Source organism: Hyperolius riggenbachi, chromosome 2, assembly GCF_040937935.1.
Source record: "Hyperolius riggenbachi isolate aHypRig1 chromosome 2, aHypRig1.pri, whole genome shotgun sequence".
Classification (NCBI taxonomy): Eukaryota; Metazoa; Chordata; class Amphibia; order Anura; family Hyperoliidae; genus Hyperolius; species Hyperolius riggenbachi.
This window is the reverse complement of record NC_090647.1, coordinates 260,135,250-260,156,064: the sequence shown is the minus strand read 5'-3', so window position 1 is coordinate 260,156,064 and position 20,815 is coordinate 260,135,250.

Sequence of the window (20,815 nt, the reverse complement as noted above, 5' to 3'; positions counted from 1 at the left end):
CCACCTTTCTCCCTTTTAAAGTTCCATGGTGTCCAATGTCCCCCCCCCCTCCACCCCCTATACAGTTCCCTGGTATCTAGTGGTTCTCCCTCCCTCCCCTATACAGTTCCCTGGTTTCTAATGACCCCCACCTTCCCCTATACAGTTCCCTAGTGTTTAGTACTTTCCCTCTACCTTCCCCATATGGCTTCTCTGGTGTTCTAGGGCTTCACATCCAATATAGCTTCCCTGGTGGTCTAGGGTGGGCCAAACATAATGCAAAGTGGGGAAACCACTTGGGGGCCACATTTATTGGCTCCAAGGGGCGGAGTTTGACATGTATGATCTAGTGTAATTGTAAGTGCACTGCTTTTGACCTCAGTCGGTAGAACTTGTTGTGCTGTAAACTCTTGGAATGCTTTGATCTCTCTCTGCTGGCAGAAAATATAGAAACTGAACTGAAACTGACTAATTATTAGTAGGGAAACGTAACAAATAAAGAAATAAAGTGCTAAAATAAATTTGCCTGGAGAACTTGCAAGCCTCTAAATAAATTATCTTCTAAGGGTTAATCCCTCTGTCCCTTAGTCCTTCATCTGTCCCCCTTTCAAAACTGATGTGTAATCTGTGTAAATGTATGTGTTTTTCTACTGAAAATGTATTTAATTGATTTTAAACTTTATTTCCATGATTTAACTTGATATATTTCTTATCTTCCAATGCTTAAATGATGGAAAGCTGATGACAATAGAAAGGGCCAATGTGGTTTGAATGATAAAACAGTATCTTTTGCTTCTGAATTCTTTGTGGTATGCATGACGAGGGGTGTGGTGGGGCGTGGTGAAAGGTGTGGTGGTCGTGTCTTAAAGTGTGCCTCTTCCTTATCTCTTATGTTATGAGTACACTATCCAGCCACTGCTACCAATGCAGTACTCATTCAAAGTGTAGAAAAATGATGTTGGTTGCGTTGGTATAGACTGAGCATGTGTAGATATGACAATATATGTGTGAGATTTGAAAGCAAAATGTCAGCCATGACTATTTGTGCATTGTGATTGTGCATTATGATTGGCTGCAATAAGAGCATAGGCTTGGAAATAAAAGAAAAGTGATGACTGGGTAAGAGTGTGTGTGGCTCTTCCTTCTCAATATGCCAGTACCTATTCAGTAAGGAGACTTTGGGCAAGACTATTTAGCACTGATACTGCCTATTGAGCATGTCCTAGTGGCTGCATCTCAAATGCTTTGAGTCCAACAGGAGAAAAGTGTGATACAAATGTTGGAATTATTATGCTGGAATGTTTTTTTTTTTTTGTTTGATTTTGAGGGGGGTTTGGCAGGCAAAGAGTTTTGAGGCAGCAATAAGTGGTATGAATGGCCATAAGGTCATAACCTATGTTGCAGTATTTGTGCTTAATTGTGGAGCCAGCACTGCACTTAATGACAAGCTGACTTATAAAAATGTCCTGCTAGAGCCTCTTAATGGCACCAGGACATTTTTATAAGTCGATAGTGCTACTGCCGCTGTGCGCATGAAAATAGTGAAGAAACAAAAAAAAAACACACCTTTATTTCCAGATACTATATTGTCACCATAATAGGGACATAATTAAAATCTTGTGATAATAAGAACAAATAGGCAGATAAAATGTGTGGGTTTTATGCACAGTAGCAGTGTTTATATTAAAACTATAAGGGGATGAAATTGGAGAAATCGTGTATTTTGTCATTTTTTCCCTTTAACTTCTTGACGACCAGCTAACGCCGATTGGCGTAAACTGGTCGTCTGCAGGTTTCCATGGAAACTTTCCATGTCCGTTCACGGAGGGTGTCTCCGTGAACGGCCGGAGAGCCGCCGATCGCGGCTCGCCGGCAAAATGTAAACACGCGGGGAAGAAATCCCCGCTGTTTACATCATACGGCGCTGCTGTGCAGCAGCGCCGTAAGGCAGATCGGCGATCTCCGGCCTCTGATTGGCCGGGGATCGCCGGCCTATGATCGGCTGAAGCCTATCCTTCAATGCGCAGGACGGATATCCGTCCTGCGCAGCTCACAGGGGGAGGGAGAGGGAGGGAAAGGGACGGAGCGCAGAGAACGCTGCGGAGGGGGGCTTTGATGAGCCCCCCCCCGCAAAGCGCAGCAAGCCGGCGGCGATCAGACCCCCCCCCCCCAGCAGGACATCCCCCTAGTGGGGAAAAAAGGGGGTAAGTCTGATCGCCAAGGCTCACTCCTGATCGGTGCTGCGGGCTGGAGAGCCCACGCAGCACAGATCAGCCATAAATCCCCTGGTCGTCAACTGGTTAAAATGCATAGAAAATAAAGTAATTACTGAAAACAAATATCAACCCCAAAAAGCCCAATTGGTGGTGAAAAAAACAAGATATAGGTCATTTAATTGTGATTAGTAGTGATTAAGCTATTGGCAAATGAAAGGGATGAGCACTGACAGGTGAAAATCGCTCTTGTCCGTTAGGGTAAAAACGCCTTTGGGGTGAAGTGGTTAAACTGCAGTATAGTAAAGCAACCCAAGAAGTCACTGTCTGTAGAATGATGTGAAGATCTCTATGGTATTGGTATACGTATTAGTACGCCGTCGGTGAGTTGGGTGCAGGGCGAGACGAATGATGGCTGTCCCTGCTGCCGCCTAATTCCCTGGCGGCATTAAATATTATTCCCCCTTCAGAGTTGTCGCAACTCGGAGGAAAGTAATTCAGGGTCCCGAATTACTGCTATGCGCCCTGCGCAGTATATCATTTCTGCTATGGGGCGCCATGCGCAGAAACCACCTGATTCAATGGTATTGTGATTTCCTGTATTCGCTCTGTGTTCCTCTCGTTTCTAAGTAAGCTGCATTTCCTCATGTTGGTGTATAATTTATCTCTGCATGTTTTCATATCACGCCACATCATCCGAGCTATCATTACAGCCGGCTAAGCATGTAACGCTGCCTGTACCACTGCTAAGCTGTCACTCTCAAGCTAAAATTAATTTTATACATACTGTACACTGTATTTATATATTTATATATGTATATTCTTTATTGTTGATATTTTTGGACATCACCAAAGTTTACACTTTTAACCAACTTTATTTAAAACACAATAATGCATAGAGACATCTGAACATGATGATCAATTTCATACTCGTATTTACATTTATTCTTACATACATCACACGCACACACAATTTATACATGTATTACACATTAATAAGGACCTAAACAAACAGTCACCTTGGTCTGCAATGCAGGTCGCCGTGCGTTTAACAAAACCTCAACACCTGTTGCTCTCCTTTGCAGCACAGACCCCATTCAACTAGACTCCATGTCAAAGCACTGCGTTTCCCACAGAAATGCATACACCCCTGCATTGTCTATGTCACTATCTGAAGTCCTTGTGTATCTAACTATGAAGAAAACTGCTCAGCTACCTAATACTGGGGGTCCCCTATGCCTGCCTAATAATGGAGGCACTTAAGTGGCTAGCTAATACTGGAGGTCCCATTAGGCTTCCTAATACTGGGTATCCTAGCTACCTAATATTGGGGGCGCCATCTGGCTACCTAATAATGGGGGCAGGTCTAGCAGCTTAATATTGGGGGCATCTCTGGCTACCAAATACTATTTGGAGGCACCTCACTGCTGGATGGTGGGAGTGTAATCAGATCAGAGCAGTTTAACACTTTGTTAAATAATTTCATATACAGGTAGGAAAGTTAATATGTTGCACTTTCCTAATTACTTTCTTTTCTGCCTACTGTTATATTCAGAGTTGCGCCATTTCTGTAAACAGGACTCCGCTGCACCCATTTTTCTTGTGGTACTTGAAGTATGTTTATAGTTCTTAAAGGGGCAACTAAGCTTGTGAGTATTCATTCGAATTGACAAATGTGTTGGTCTTGTCAAGCTTGAACCCTTCAGAAGGTGGTGTAGTTTTTTTGCGACCTGGCAGAATTTGCATCCCAGAGGAGAAGGTTATGCCTGGTCCACACCATGCAATTAACCCTCAGATTGTCAGGTTGAATCATCGATCATTTTCTTGATCCATCTGCTCCCGATCGAGAAGGAGATTATTTTTTAGTTCATTACTGCACAGAATCGTTCCCGTTCTTGATCAGCAGCAGATAGGACATGACAGAGATTATCGATTCAACCCATTGATCTGATGGGAAATTGCATGGTGTGTACCAGTCTTTAGTGTTAGGCAGGGCAGAGGAGACATTAGTGCTAGGCATCAGAGAGTGGGAGGTTAGTGCTAGGCAGAGGATGGGTAGGGGGTAGTTTTAGGCACAGAAGGTAGTGTTAGGCATAGGATGGGTAGAGGGTAGTTTGAGGCATCAGAGAGGGATAGGGTTGCATTAGGCAAAATAAAGGGGAGGTTAGTGTTAGGCAGAGGGGTTGGAAGGTCAATGTGAAGCAGAGGAAAGGTGGAGGACACAAATTCTGCTGAAGTTGCAATCATTTCCATGGCACAGGTATACCTTCACTAGTTCAGCATTTCGGGCTCTTTTCTTATCCAACCGTGAACACTACTCAAACCTCAGGTGTAAACCAGCAGAGTTCTGGCAATGTCAGAAGAATCTGTACAAAGTATTGCTTACAGTGGTTGTACGTTTTCATGAAAATGAATAGAAAAGCAGTTTGCAGCAAAACCCCTGGTGTTCTCATTCCTGTTCTTGCTACCTCTGCCATTCAGCTGTCAGGAGCTCATGAATGTGTAAGAAGATCAGACACCATGTGGACAGCTTGGCAAGATAAGGTAGAATGCAGCAGGTTACCAGGACAACTCAAAGGCGAATTTATCTGCCCTGTTACAATGGTAATAGAAGAGAAATCGGATCTAATACAAACATTTTAAAGGGACCCTGAGCAGAAGCCGTGTGTATGCATATAAGCATACCCACCACTATTTGGATAAGAGGGGACACTCACTGTCCCCTTATCAACGTTCTCCTGCTCCCGGGCTGGCCGCTATCAATTAAATTGGATCCGCGACTATGAAATAAAGTCACGTTCTGACCCGGAATAGGAAGACTGCTGGTCCTCTCTGCGTATGCACAGACTTACAGGCTTCTTCCCCTCCCTCTGCCATGTGTCATATTGCTGTTCACATGCGGAGGGGAGGAAGAAGTCTGCACATGTGCAGGGAGGACCCACAGGCTTCCTGTTCTGGCTCAGAGCATGACTTTATTTCAGTCACCTATACAATGTAATTGATAACAGCCAGCCCAAGAGCAGGAACGATTAGATAAGGGGCCGGTGAATGTTTCCTCTTTACCAAATAGACATGGGTATGCTTATAGGTATACCCACGGCATCTGCTCAGGGTCCCTTTAAAAATAATACCTTTTTCTTTTTAACAAATATAGATTTTTTATGTTGGGGCCAGGACCCACAGAAACTATTACAGCAGCACTTTGGAATAGCCAGTGATTCTAAAACCACTAGGCTAATGAAAGTCAATGGAGGCGATTCCACAGGAGTTATTACAATTTCCCCAAATCGTAACCGCATGCCCTGCAGCATTTTGGGAGCATTTAAACTTCAATACAAAGTATAGGATTTCTGCAGTCATCCATACAAAGTGATTTTACAACAATTATACTACCCAGAACCAAAAAAAGAAAATCGCAATCGATGTACAAATTGCTAGCACTAAATTCAAAAATTGCATTAAAATTGCCAGAAATCGCTCTGAAAAACACTACAAACATCGTTACAAAAAAGCACTTAGCAATTTTAATTTTGTTTTGTGTTTTCTTATGGGCTCCAGCCCTTCTAGTACTAAGAGTAATAACAGCAGGGTATTGTACCATGTTAGCCATCAGTAAAAGCAAGAAGTTTTAAATCAGGATGATACCATTTATTGGCTAACCACAAATGAATAAGAATAAACAAGCTTTCGGCCTTGCAGCCTTCGTCAGGTTTACATCCTGTTAGTTTGCAATCTGGTGGTACAGACAGCTTATATACATGCAACATCAAAAGGGAAAGAGTAATAAGGATGTGCTGTAAACCAATACGAGTTTAGATTTCTAGATTTAGATCAATAAAATATAGAAGTAGAATTATAAATGGCAGTTCTGGATTACGGCCCTAAGTTGTGAGTTATACCTTGTGATTTGTACTCAGCTGCAGAGCTTCCAGATCCACTATCCGTTTTCCTGTTACCAAATAGAAGACAATTAAATAATAGCACGCAAAGCAGAAAAATCTTCAGCAGTAAAAATGACCTTTAAATACTTCTGCAGAGATAACAAATCTTTGTCTGCAAGCATTGTGGATATGTAAACAGAACTATGGCCACATTTCTTCATCTAATGCTATCCAAACATCTGTTCGGGATCCCGGGCCTGTATCGGGAGGCAAAGCTACTGCTGGTGCTGCAGCCATCTCGGTCTCTTTCCTGCTTTCTGTCAAGTTTTCCACTGAGACTGAGTGGGGAGCCCTGTCTCAGCACTAAAGTATTCACTCTATGAGTCAATTTGAGAAATAACATTGCAAATGTTATTTTTAACATAGAAGCAGCAGTCGAGCCCTTTGACATACTTTGTCTTTGACACACATTTTGCATGCAAAGGTCCAGACCATCATAACAAAACATGCATAGCTGCTGGCTAATCCAGTACTCTGTGGATATTTTTGTCCTTGGATTTGTCCATAGTCGGTTCCAATGTCATTATAGTAGAATAAATACTTTAACATTACACTTTTGTGGCTCAGTAAAGATATATTATTGTTCAAATTGAGAGAGGAAGGTTTTGACGGATTTTTAATTTTACAGAAGGGAACAGAAAGGAAGATCAGGAGCAAATATAGTGTAGGAAGTTAACAAAGGGTGATTTACAAAGGATTGTGTAACTTGCTACTCACAAACCAGAGTGGCCGATGGCAACCTCCTAATGTCCATGCGGGGAAGTCCCTTCACAGCTCAGGTATAGGAATTAGGTGGTTGCGCTCCCAGTGTGATTTTATGTTAAGCTATAAAAATTAACATCCCAACTGAGGTGCAACAATGAATTGTGTGGTGAAGGGGCGGTGCCCAGTAAAATAAAACACTTTGGTACAATGGTAAGATGACAGCGGAGAAGGCTGTCATCTTACCATTGATCCTCGCATACCGGCTTCACTCTGCTTCCTGTGTCATAGGAAACAGGAAGCAGAGAAGAGCCAGCTGCCGGTACGCTTGGATCGATGGTAACAGCCTGCTCCGCTGCGCACACTTACTCTGTAAGCTGGGGGACACAGGGGGGCACATTCGGAGAGAGGGAGGAATGATACTAGCCCTGCATGTCATATTGGTGTGGCTGGCACCTCGATCATTTTCTTTCACCTCCTCTCCAGTGGCACCCCCCTTCCCAGCCACGTATATTGTTTATTTTTAAAAGTTATTATGAAAGAATATTAACCAGGATAGAAAGGACCAGTGTGGTTTTAATTTAAAAAAACTTTTTTTGTATAAAATCTTTATGGTATGTGTAACTATGGGTGTGTCAGGGGTGTGGTTAGATGTTTGGCAGGGGTGTGGCCTAAGTGTTCCGCTTTCTGATTTCAAGATGTTGGGAGGTATGCAACTAGCACATTATATTCCCCATCTTGTTGTTGACATATCAACTGTATTTCACTTTTATGGATCAATACCCTTTGCATTGGCAGTAGTTTAGTATTGTAGCATTGGCAAAAGGAGGGATACTGTTTTGTTCTTAGTGGTTTTATCTGTGTACTGTTGTTTTTCCTTGAGTGGACCTAAGCTCTATATTGCAAAATTGAAAAAGAACCAGAATGACACTTACTATGACTATTCCTATTCTTTTTTTTTTTTACCCAGTGCAGCAACAGCTGACTACTGCATTACCCTTTAGCAGCCACATTAGTAAAACTATATGTATATAGGTTTTTACCCTAATAGACCAGAGCAATTTTCACCTGTTAGTGCTCCTCCCTTTTTTTCTTTTTTATTCTAAATGCGTTTTAACGGGAAAAATAAGAAAATAATAAAAAAAATATACTTTAATTTTCGGCCATTATAGTTTTAAAATTAAACGTTCTCCTGTGAATAAAACCGACACATTTGCCCAGTTGTCCCGATTATTAAACCATTTAAATCATGTCCCTGTCACAATGTTATTTTTCGGTTTTGTTTTTTTTTGTCCGGTCCATAATTACAAGCCCCTATACAGTAAACTAAAAGTAATTTTCCCTCATAAAATATATATTAAAAAAGGTGAATCCCTAAGGCAACTATTTATGTATTTTTGTTAAGGGTTTTTTTTTTTGGGGGGGGGGGGGGCAACACAGGTGGAGGTGGCCATAGAGCTCCAGACTTTTTCAGTGAGGCTTCGGGCAAAAACAACCACATGTTTCAGAATAATGCCCATTTCTCAGTGAACAGGTGAATTATTAATCCGCCGATCCTATGTTAGTGTTCAATGAGGAGTAAATTAACTATAAAGCAGCAGCAAAGCATTGTGGTAGCTCTGAAATGCAACTGCGGCTGGCACTTCACTATTTCTCTCTTCACATATCCTCTCTGAGGATGGCTCAGTGGCACAGGTAGGATCAAGAACCTCTCAGGCCACACTATGAGGCTCCTCCCACCCACACATGACAACTTCTTACAAGTCTTTGCAAAGGCAAAAAAAAAAACTACCATGGCAGTTTTGACTAATCAACAAAATCTGGATTTTACGACACGTGTTCAGTTTTTAGACATTTTTCCTGCTACGGTTATAACTTCTGTTTCCTGCGCTGATAATGTTGGTATTAATTTCACCCCTGAGGTCCATGTTAAACTCTGACTCATTTACCTATATATTACATTTATTGTACTAAAAATCAATATTATTTTATTGTAACAATGCAGCAGACATTATTGGGAGACTTTTGTTACGTAGGGTTGATTATATCTCCCAGGACTTGTGCTCCCACCCTTCCCCCTTTTTGGTTTGAGCTGAGACAATGATGTCTGACCTTTGAAAGTAAATGTTAGTAGAAAAATTCCATTTATTAGAATACAATACATGCATTGCTAGCCTCTGCATATGGCCTGCATTATGTTGTGCATCCAGATGTCATATAGACCTTCCTGTCATACAGCAAGTTTAACTCAGGCCATGGCGAGCACATTGTGAATTGTGTCTGCAACACTGTTCCACATCAATTCAGTCTTACAAAAAATAGCCTTTAGTCTTATCACAACATAGGCTGCATTTCCCAAAATACATTTTAGTCTGCTTGGTCATAATCCAAAATACTTGCCAGCAGACTTTCATTTCACCCCTGAATATAAGATTATTTTATGACTCACAAAATGTGGACAAAAATGTCTTCGGTATTTTATATAGCTGCAGCAATGTGATGCAATACAATCGAATTTGTAAGGATACTTGCCTAGTGCTGATTTACTAAAGCATATTGTGGGATCTCCAAGCATCTACAGTGTGGATCTAATAAGTCATCCCGAAAACCCAGACTGGATTTTCAGACTAGTGTAAATTATTACGGTATGTGGTTAAAGGTTGCAACTCTTGCCTAGGCTATACTGCTGTGTAGTGGGGGTTGCTGAAAAGTTAGTAAACTAGCAGTCGTGTGACCACAGTCTCATCCAAGCCCGGCGGATCGCTCAGAAACAGCCGTATCAGTCCGCCGACAGTGCGTACACACGCCGGACTGTCGTTGGAACGCCCACCCAGCGGGAGGAAACGACGGACCCATCGTTGCCTCCAGTCCGGCGTGTGTACGGACCTTTAGAAAGGGGAGGATTTGGAGATTTTGCACAGATAAAAGCAGCAATACTATATGCTGGATTTGAGGAAGAAAGCAAAGGTCCACCCTAGTCAAAGATAACTTAAAGGCAATGAACTTGTGGGATACATAAAATTACAGTACAATTTACAGATAGAGGTTGAAAAAGTAGTGATAAGTTCTTAAGTTCTTCAAAATGTAACTTTTAAATACAGTCAAATGATGATCCCCAAGTAAAAATGAGCAAAGCAGGATTCGGAGTCATGAAATTCAACTTTGGAAAAAAATAAATTTGACTTTTGCATTAAGTTGGATGTGACCTGGATTTATAAGCACCTCATTGACCATCTCCACAACTAGTACCTATGACTTTAGCTTGCACACAGAAGCTCTCTACTATAAATCAAGCCTCATCATCTGCACCCAGAAATAAAAGAACAATTTCCCAGCAAACTTAGAGAGCTCATTTAGGCGCAGCTCAGTGACTAATACCAGGGGGAAAAAGCTTAAAATAGCGTAGTTATAAATTATCTGAAATCAATTTATAAAAACGGGTCTGAACAATGTTTTTATAAGTAGCCCACTGGGTACATATACTCATGCATCCAAAAAGTTTATATATTACCATTCACAAGAATGAGTACAAAACAACTAGTTCTGCAAGCACTGTAAAGATAAAGGTCTGAGTCATGTTATCACCCCACCCCACATTACTTTTCATTTCCCAATTCTTTTTCAACCACTCCCAGCACAATCCACCTAGGGAGGCACTTAATGTACTTAGCTTCCTGAAATACAGGAGCAAATACTATTTAAAGAATCGCAGTTTAGATATCCACACCCTTTAATGTACAATACTGCATAATATGTAGGAATTTTAAAAATATTTAATAACAACATGTTATGTAACCACATCGACTGCTTTGGGTGCTCCCTTTACCTGTTGCACTGTAAGAATATTAAAGACATAACACATTTAAAGAGGAACTCCAGTGAAAATAATGTAATAAAAAAAGTTCTTCATTTTTACAATAATTATGTATAAATGATTTAGTCAGTGTTTGCTCATTGTAAAATATTTCCTCTCCCAGATTTACATTCTGACATTTATCACATGGTGACATTTTTACAGTGGGCAGGTTATGTAGCTGCTCCTAGCTGTTTTGGCTGTTAGAGACAGCTGTAAACAGCCATTTCCTGTCTGTGAACATTGTTACATTGTGGCAGTTTGCCCAGAGTACCGCGGTACCAGAGTTTCTTGTGGGAGGGGTTTCATCACAAAATCAGTCATACAGCGCCCCCTGATGGTCTGTTTGTGAAATGCAATAGATTTGTCATGTAAAAGGGGGTATCAGCTACTGATTGGGATAAAGTTCAATTCTTGGTCGGAGTTTCTCTTTAAATGCACATTATTTAAAGTGCAAAAAAATTAAGTTTAAAATACATACCTATAAAATGTAGATTTCTTTCACAGGAAAATGCACTATATATTACTTTTTTCCTATGCTGCTGTCTATTACAGTGGCTAATGAAAATCTAACAGATTTTGGATGAGTCTACTTCCTCATGGGGGATTTGTTTATTTACAAAAACACATGTGAAAGTCAGTAGGGAAGTTGGCTGATATCTTTGTATAGATATAAATCCAGAGAGTGCTTTTTGTAAAAAATTGAAGCAATACAGAGAATTCCCCATGAGGAGATGGACTATTCCAAAATTTGTCAGATCTGCCAGCTTTTGACTACCTCCTGTAAGTGACAGCAACACAGGGAAAAAAAAATTATAGTCCATTTCACTCAGGTCAAAATATACATTTTAAATGTATTTGTTTTAAATTTGTAGTAGTCTTTTAACCACTTGCCGACCGCGCACTCATAACGCGCGTCGGCAAAGTGGCAGCTGCAGGACCAGCGACGCACATCTGCATCGCCGGCTGCAGGCTAATTAATCAGGAAACAGCCGCTCACGCGAGCAGCTGCTTCCTGTCAATTCACGACGGGGGGCTCCGTGAATAGCCTGCGGGCTGCCAATCGCAGCTCGCAGGCTAAACGTAAACAGAAGCGGAAATAATCCGCTTTGTTTACATTTGTACAACGCTGCTAACAGTTTCAGCGTTGTACTAGATCAGCGATCCCCGGCCAATCAGCGGCCGGGGATCACTGTCACATGACAAGCAGGAGCCTGTTAGAGGCTGCACAGGACAGATCCTTTCCTGTGCAGCCTCCGATCTCCGGGGCAGGGAGGGAGGAGAGGGAGAGGGGGAATCCTGCGGTGGAGGGGGCTTTGAGGTGCCCCCCCCCCCGCCAGCCACACGCAGGCAGGAGCGATCAGACCCCCCCAGCACATCATCCCCCTAGTGGGGAAAAAAGGTGGGCGATCTGGTCGCTCTGGCTGTTGTTTGATCTGTGCTGGGGGCTGTAGAGCCCACCCAGCACAGATCAGCGAAATCAGCGCTGGTCCTTAAGGGGGGGTAAAGGCTGAGTCCTGAAGTGGTTAAAGAGACACTGAAGCAAATATATATATATATTACAGTGGCTTGCAAAAGTATTCGGCCCCCTTGAAGGTTTCCACATTTTGTCACATTACTGCCACAAACATGAATCAATTTTTTTGGAATTCCACGTGAAAGACCAATACAAAGTGGTGTACACGTGAGAAGTGGAACAAAAATCATACATGATTCCAAACATTTTTTACAAATCAATAACTGCAAAGTGGGGTGTGTGTAATTATTCAGCCTCCTTTGGTCTGAGTGCAGTCAGCTGCCCATAGACATTGCCTGATGAGTGCTAATGACTAAATAGCATGCACCTGTGTGTAATATAATGACAGTACAAATACAGCTGCTCTGTGACAGCCTCAGAGGTTGTCTAAGAGAATATTGGGAGCAACAACACCATGAAGTCCAAAGAACACACCACACAGGTCAGGGATAAAGTTGTTGAGAAATTTAAAGCAGGCTTAGGCTATAAAATGATTTCCAAAGCCTTGAACATCCCACGGAGCACTGTCCAAGCGATCATTCAGAAATGGAAGGAGTATGGCACAACTGTATACCTACCAAGACAAGGCTGTGTACTTAAACTCACAGGCCGAACAAGGAGAGCGCTGGTCAGAAATGCAGTCAAGAGGCCCATGGTGACTTTGGACGAGCTGCAGAGATCTACAGCTCAGGTGGGGGAATCTGTCCATAGGACAACTATTAGTCGTGCACTGTACAAAGTTGGCTCTTATAAAAGAGTGACAAGAAGAAAGTCATTGCTAACAGAAAAGCATAAGAAGTCCTGTTTGCAGTTTGCCACAAGCCATTTGGGGGACATAGCAAACATGTGGAAGAAGGTGCTCTGGTCGGATGAGACCAAAATGGAACTTTTTGGCCAAAATGCAAAACGCTATGTGTGGCAGAAAACTAACACTGCACATCACTAAGAACACACCATCCCCACTGTCAAATATGGTGGTGGCAGCATCATGCTCTGGGGTTGCTTCTCTTCAGCAGGGACAGGGAAGCTGGTCAAAGTTGATGGGAAGATGGATGGAGCCAAATACAGGGAAATCTTGGAAGAAAACCTTTTGGAGTCTGCAAAAGACTTGAGACTGGGGCGGAGGTTCACCTTCTAGCAGGGCATCAACCCTATATAAAGCCAGGGCAACAATGGAATGGTTTAAAACAGCCGTGCCCAACCTACGGCCCGCGGGCCATTTGTGGCCCGCGAAACCAGTTTCTGTGGCCCGCGCGGTGTCTGTCTGCGGAGGGGGAGAAGATCGGGTGGTATTGCGTAGTATGGCACTCGGCGGGACGCGCATACACCAGCGTGTGCTTGTATTCAGCCCCGGGTAGTGCTGGGATAGTTAGAAAGCCTCGCTCATTGGTTACTGCAGGAACCTTCCTCCAATAGGAATCAGCCTAATTCCTATTAGACGAAGGTTCCTGCAGTAACCAATGAGCGAGGCTTTCTAACTATCCCAGCACTACCCGGGGCTGAATACAAGCACACGCTGGTGTATGCACGTCCCGCGGAGTGCCATACTACGCCATACCACCCGATCTTCTCCTCCTCCGCAGGACACCGCGTGCAGACACCGGGGCACACACTGTGACAGCCCCCTCAGCCCCACACAGAGCTGACAGCCCCCTCAGCCCCACACAGAGCTGACAGCCCCCTCAGCCCCACACAGAGCTGGCAGCCCCCTCAGCCCCACACAGAGCTGACAGCCTCCTCAGCCCCACACAGAGCTGACAGCCTCCTCAGCCCCACACAGAGCTGACAGCCTCCTCAGCCAGCACACTACAGGCCACTCTGATACCATTGCTGCATTAATCTGCCCTGTGCATACACCCAAACAGCCACAAACTTCTCATTAAGAAAATGTGCATCAAATGGTGAGTACAACAATTCTTATATTGTCGTTTTCTTTCCATTTCCAACACCATGTTAACTGTTACTAGAAAAACGTTAAACGTTTTACATCGAAAATTTGTATGCATGTGTTCTGGCCCTCGAGATTTTTCTTGATTTGAAGTTCGGCCCTCGGGCCAAAAAAGGTTGAGCACCACTGGTTTAAAACAAAACATATCCATGTGTTAGAATGGCCCAGTCAAAGTCCAGATCTTAATCCAATCGAGAATCTGTGGCAAGATCTGAAAACTGCTGTTCTCAAAGCTGCCCATCTAATCTGACTGAGCTGGAGCTGTTTTGCAAAGAAGAATGGGCAAGGATTTCAGTCTCTAGATGTGCAAAGCTGGTAGAGACATACCCTAAAAGACTGGCAGCTGTAATTGCAGCAAAAGGTGGTTCTACAAAGTATTGACTCAGGGGGCTGAATAATTATGCACACCCCACTTTGCAGTTATTGATTTGTAAAAAATGTTTGGAATCATGTATGATTTTCGTTCCACTTCTCACGTGTACACCCCTTTGTATTGGTCTTTCACATGGAATTCCAATAAAATTGATTCATGTTTGTGGCAGTTATGTGACAAAATGTGGAAAACTTCAAGGGGGCCGAATACTTTTGCAAGCCACTGTATATTGAATTGGTTGTATAGTACGGATATTTACTAGAACATTAGTAGCAAAGAAAATATCATATTTTTATTTTCAGTTATATAGTTTTTTTTTATAACATTGCATCATTCTCTAATATTTGCAGTTTACACACTACTCACCATTCTAAAGGATTTTACAGAGTAGGCCAGTAAACTATTGACCTGTCCTTTGCAGAGAAAAAGAAAATACGACTGACAGTTGAGATAACAAGCTTCAGAAGACAGAGCTCTCTGCAACTTTGAAAGTCGTGGAGCTCAATGGCTCTTTTGCGTAGATAACAACTGGAGTTTCTTAACTCTTCCTGTACTGGAAACAATATTAGACTTCTGTCTCTGCTCCTAATGTTTTATTTCTTAGCTGTACTACACATACAAATCATCATAATTTTTTTTCGCTTCAGTGTCTCTAAGGTAAAAGAAGCAATTATTACTATAAAAAAGTACATGGGCAATTGTCCCTTTACATGTAGGGAGTGAAATGTTGGTCACTGTATTTTTTTATTTCTGCATCCTGTTCCATTTGTTATCTTCCATGTAAAACTAAACGAGGCCTCCTTTGTGTGCAAGTAATATACAGCTAAATGCTCCCTTCCAAAAACCACACTGTTGCAGTCATTATGTTCTCTTGCGATTGTGGTTAGAAAACAGTCAGAGCATTGGGCTGGCTATATGTTGTCGGCAATTATCCAATAATGAGTAAACATAAGATGCTTTTAGAAGTAACACAAAGTACTGTAATAATAACGGCAGAAATTTAGGAAGAACAGCAGCTGTCATTGAGCATGAACATCTGGATAGCTGAGCTTTTATGCTTGCAAATGTATTTTATGTAGTTAATGAAAGGAAGGACACATAATACGTGCATATGATAGAATTAAATAAAGATGGACTAAATTACACTCGTTATCTGATTACAAACAGATAGCGCATATATAAAATGTGATACTTTGATGCTAACACAACCAGACATTACAAGGACATGCGAATGGGATTCATTTACTAGCATTCCTAAATCATTCTACAGATTCTATTACAATTGGATCAGTCCCAAGCCATAACTACAGTTCAAGGAAAACTGCACATTTTAAGTGATCTGTTCACTTTTTTCACACATGTATTAAAGCAAACCTGAAGTGACAGTAAACTGATTATCACAGTAAAAATAGAGCAGCGCTCAAGCTGTAATGAAGACATTCAAAGGGATTTCTGTGTACTGTACACTGTGTAAACTGTGTCTAAATTCAGTTCACCACCACAGGATGATAGACCAGGTGCTCCCCCCCTCCTTCAGTAGGCGACTCACCAGATGTGTAGACCCAGCAGGTCAGTCAGTACTTGCGGGGTATCCGGCCACCCCAAGCCTGTCTGGCACTTGTCACTCCACTCCCTGGATCTGTCTCCAGCACACCTTGTAAGATAAAAAAAAACACTTCACATAGCGTAAAAGTACCATCTTTATTCAAATACACTGCATCACAAAATCTGCAGCAGCATGGGTCTGGATATTACAGTGTTACTCCAGCGAGTGGGTGTATAAACTCTGCCAGACCAGCCTTGTTTACTGAGTGACAAACTACAAGCTTGAGATAACCCAGTCTATTGTAGACTGCTGCTCTGCATACAGATAAAAGCTTTAAAAACAGGCAGAAAGCAAGCTCAGTGTACCGCTTCTGGCGTAGTGGTTAGCGCTTTCGCCTTGCAACGCTGGGTCCCCGGTTCGAATCCCAGCCAGGTCAACATCTGCAAGGAGTTTGTATGTTCTCTCCGTGTCTATGTTGGTTTCCTCCGGGTACTCCAGTTTCCTCCCACATCCCAAAATCATAGTTAATTAGCTTTCCCCTAAATTGGCCCTAGACTATGTTACATACATAGGGATAAGATTGTGAGCCCCTCCGAGGGACAGTTTAGTAATAAGACAATATACTTTGCACAGCGGTGCGGAAGATGTCGGCGCTATATAAATACTAAATAAGAATAGGACACTGGCCAGGCCTTGCTATTTGCAGTGGTGGTGGGAGAGATGTTATACTGCCCACACGTCATGGGTGAGGGGTTTTACACTGGCCAGGCTTGTTTTAAGTGTGTGTGTGTGAGTGTGAGAGTGTGTGTGAGTGTGTGTGTGTGTGTGTGTGTGTGTGTGTGTGTGTGTGTGTGTGAGTGTGAGAGTGTGTGTGAGAGTGTGTGTGTGTGTGTGTGTGTTTCTGCTGTTATGATGGGGGGTTGCCAGGGGAGACTTCTGCATCCAGTTGCTATGCTGCTATGTATGAGCACAACCGCGCTGCAAAGTACAGCCTGCGGAGTAGCATGGAGCCGCTTGTGCACGGTTTTTTCCTCTGTACACGAGCGGCTCCATTACACTGCACAGTTGCTCTACTGGCACCTGCAGCACAGCACTTGTACACAGACAGGAGCGTGGCAACAAAGAAGAGGGTTCCGGCCAGCAGTGAAAGGGTGTCGTGGAGGACCTCTACAGTAGTAAAGGAAACCAGAGACAAAAAAATAAAAGTTATACATAAAAGGTATGTATAAAACTTTTTTTTTTTTAGTCTCTGGTACACCAACTTTTTTTCAGGCTTCAGGTTTGCTTTAATGAGGGGTGGTAAGGTGGTTATTATGGGGTAGTTAATCCTAGGTAGGTGGGGCCCATTACATTTTCACAGGTGGGGGCTGGGGGGTGTTAGAGGGGCATGGTGTGTAGCTACACCCATGTATGGCCACTATAATCAGACAATACATGCAAAATTGTGAACATACTGTAGTTTTTTTGAGCCCAATAATTAGAGTTGAAGAGGAAAGGGATGGAGGATGTTATTCATATTTTTGTTTTTAACCATTTACCGACATCCTATCGTATTAAAACGTCATGCTTACCGCTATTAACGGCAACATGACGTTTTAATACATCGCGCATTCCCGCCGCTGCTACCGCCGTGTGCACGCCGCTACCGCCGCTGTTTCCGTCGGGATCCTGTGCTGGGTGATTGGGGAAGAAGACCGAACGGTCCTCTACCCAATCGCAGTGCCTGGAGTGAATGGACGTGACCGCGAACAGCGGCTACGTCCATTCACAAAAACAGGAAATGTAACAATTAAATAAAGTGTGAAAAAAAAAAGTGAACACTTCCTATAACGAGGCCAGTATGGTTTGTGGGACTGCTCCCTAGCAATACCACCCCAATCCCCCCCCCCCCCACCACCACCACCACCACACACACACACACACACACACACAGTCTTTATGTGGTTGTGGTCAATCTTCTTCAGGGAGACCTGTAGGTGGTGCAGTTTCAAGCTCTGGTGAGATGGTACTCATTCCCAACTGCCACAATGCACGCCTGGAAATTTAGTCCTCTGATGTGAGTACATCTGCCAGCCAGGAGATGCAAATTGTTTCAGCTTGAAATTGAGCTTGAAATTGGACCAGACAGGTTTAGTTGCTGAACATTTGGACTGGTTCAGTTTCAATCTACATACACACTGCAAGGTAAAGTTGGGGAAATTAGCATCTCCTGCAGCCCACACGGCACCAGGATCATCACTGAGAGCGGTCTTTTTACAGAGTTCAGATTGCGGATAGGAGGTTGTCGTAGGCCCACGGATGCTTTGTGTACGGTGTGCCTCGGAGGAAGCGGCTTTTGGCCGTGAAACACGTCTCAGGCATTTTTTGATGTGAAGTGAAGGTCTAATGTTGTATCCACATACCGTGGTTTGCAAAAGTATTCGGTACTCTTGAAGTTTTCCACATTTTGTCACATTACTGCCACAAACATGAATCAATGTTATTGGAATTCCACGTGAAAGACCAATACAAAGTGGTGTACATGTGAGAAGTGGATCGAAAATCATACATCATTCCAAACATTTTTTACAAATAAATAACTGCAAAGTGGGGTGTGCGTAATTATTCAGCCCCCTGAGTCAATACTTTGTAGAACCACCTTTTACTGCAATTACAGCTGCCAGTCTTTTAGAGTATGTCTCTACCAGCTTTGTACATCTAGAGACTGAAATCCTTGCCAATTCTTCTTTGCAAAACAGCTCCAGCTCATTCAGATTAGATGGACAGCGTTTGTGAACAGCAGTTTACAGATCTTGCCACAGATTCTCGATTGCATTTAGATCTGGACTTTGACTGGGCCATTCTAACACATAGATATGTTTTATTTTAAAGCATTCCATTGTTGCCCTGGCTTTATGTTTAGGGTCATTGTCCTGCTGGAAGGTAAACCTCCGCCCCAGTCTCAAGTCTTTTGCAGTCTCCAAGAGGTTTTCTTCCAAGTTTGCCCTCTATTTGGCGCCATCCATCTTCCCATCAACTCTGACCAGATTCCCTGTCCCTGCTGAAGAGATGCAACCCTAGAGCATGATGCTGCCACCACCATATTTGACAGTGGGATGGTGTGTTCAGAGTGATGTGCAGTGTTAGGTTTCCGCCACACATAGCGTTTCGCATTTTGGCCAAAAAGTTCCATTTTGGTCTCATCTGACCAGAGCGCCTTCTTCCACATGTTTGCTGTGTCCCCCACATGGCTTGTGGCAAACTGCAAATGGGACTTCTTATGCTTTCTGATAACAATGCCTTTCTTCTTGCCACTCTTCCATAAAGGCCAACTTTGTACAGTGCATGACTAATAGTTGTCCTACGGACAGAGTTTCCCACCTGAGCTGTAGATCTCTGCAGCTCGTCCAGAGTCACCATGGGCCTCCTGACTGCATTTCTGATCAGCGCTCTCCTTGTTCGGCCTGTGAGTTTAGTTGGATGGCCTTGTCTTGGTAGGTTTACAGTTGTGCCATACTCCTTCCATTTCTGAATGACCGCTTGAACAGTGCTCCGTGGGATGTTCAAGGCTTTGGAAATCTTTTTGTAGCCTAAGCCTGCTTTAAATTTCTCAATAACTTGATCCCTGACCTGACTTGTGTGTTCTTTGGACTTCAGGGTGTTGTTGCTCCCAATATTCTCTTTGACAACCTCTGAGGCCCTCACAGAGCAGCTGTATTTGTACTGACATTAGATTACACACAGGTGCACTCTATTTAGTCATTAGCACTCATCAGGCAATGTCTATAGGCAACTGACTGCACTCAGATCAAAGGGGGCTGAATAATTATGCACACACCACTTTGCAGTTATTTATTTGTAAAAAATGTTTGGAATTATGTACGATTTTCGTTCCACTTATCAAGTGTACACCACTTTGTGTTGTTCTTTTACGTGGAATTCCAATATAATTGATTCAGGTTTGTGGCAGTAATGTGACAAAATGTGGAAAACTTCAAGGGGGCCGAATACTTTTGCAAACCACTGTATATTATCCGCAAATTGAAGAAATAACGTATGAAGAATAAATAGGAGAACTCTGGTTCAAATAAAACCCCGCCTTTGAGTGCGTTTTGAAATTATGTATAATTAGGCGTGAACCGCAGTACTTTTTTATCCTGTCAGTGTTACTGATATATCCTAGCAATTTTATTGAACACATCTGGAATTTCATTTTAAAGGAACACTATTACAAAAAATATACAGTATATATATATATATATAATGTAAAATACATGTAAATACATACAAATATGAAGTACATTTCTCATGTAAGATGAGCCATAAATTACTTATCTTCTATGTAGCTGTCACTTACAGTAGATAGTAGAATTCTGACAGAGCTGACAGGTTTCAGGCAAGTCCATCTCTTCATGGGGTATTCTCGGCATGGCATTTATTCTTTAAAAAAAACTGCCTCAAAAGGATTTATACAATGATGCTGGCCAGCCTCCCTGCTCGCTGCACACTTTTTTGGCAGTTGGATGGAGGAACTGCCATTCACTATGAGATTTTGAAAATAAAGAAATACCTAGAACCCCCTATGAGTAAATGGGCTATTCCAAAACATGTCAGGTCTGTTGGATTTCTACTTCTTACTGTAAGTGACAGCAACATACAGTAGGAGAAAGTAATTTATGGATTATTTTACTCTGGAAGAAACATACTACCTATTTGTATGTGTTTACATGTATTTTGAATGTCTGTGCTGTTAGAGAAGGGTGGA